The 525-nt window shown below is 39.6% G+C and overlaps 1 non-coding gene across 1 annotated transcript; it reads left to right on the top strand.

Annotated features, from left to right (window-relative positions):
- Positions 1 to 343: 343 nt before the first annotated feature.
- LOC138360387 (5S ribosomal RNA) lies at positions 344 to 462 on the top strand. The gene has a single exon (XR_011226335.1). It is a non-coding gene; the product is annotated as a 5S ribosomal RNA (ribosomal RNA).
- Positions 463 to 525: the final 63 nt, after the last annotated feature.

Below are 525 nucleotides of genomic sequence, written 5' to 3'. Positions count from 1 at the left end.
TTTGTTCATGTTCTTTGTAAAAGTATCATAAAGCAGGACAGATGAGACAAATATCATAAAAACTGAAGAGCAGATGAGCACACACATGTATGTATTACAAAAGAAAATCCACAAATTCATTAGAAATTGGCAGGGTAGGCTGAGGAAGTAGGTAGATGTAAAATGTCTGTAAATGGCGAAAGAACATAAACCCAAGACTGAATAAACGATGTTAAATATCCATGCCAAGGAGACAAAAATATGTTAGGATACAATTACCATTAAGACACCACAAGAAGGTCCGTATCCTGCCGTGATGACTAAAAAGAGTTGGTTATTAGCCACAATGTGTAGGCAGTCTCATGCCAACGGCCATACCACGTTGAGAACACCGCTTCTCGTCCGATCAGCGAAGTTAAGCAACGTTGGGTTTGGTTAGTACTTGGATGGGTGACCGCCTGGGAACACCAAATGCTGTTGGCAATAATGTTTTTTGTTTTGTTTTGTTTTGTTTCGTTTGTTTTTGTTTGAATGGCTGGCTGGCTG

Source organism: Procambarus clarkii, unplaced genomic scaffold (genome assembly GCF_040958095.1).
Source record: "Procambarus clarkii isolate CNS0578487 unplaced genomic scaffold, FALCON_Pclarkii_2.0 HiC_scaffold_109, whole genome shotgun sequence".
Taxonomy (NCBI): domain Eukaryota; kingdom Metazoa; phylum Arthropoda; class Malacostraca; order Decapoda; family Cambaridae; genus Procambarus; species Procambarus clarkii.
This window is presented reverse-complemented; position numbering and strand designations above follow the sequence as displayed.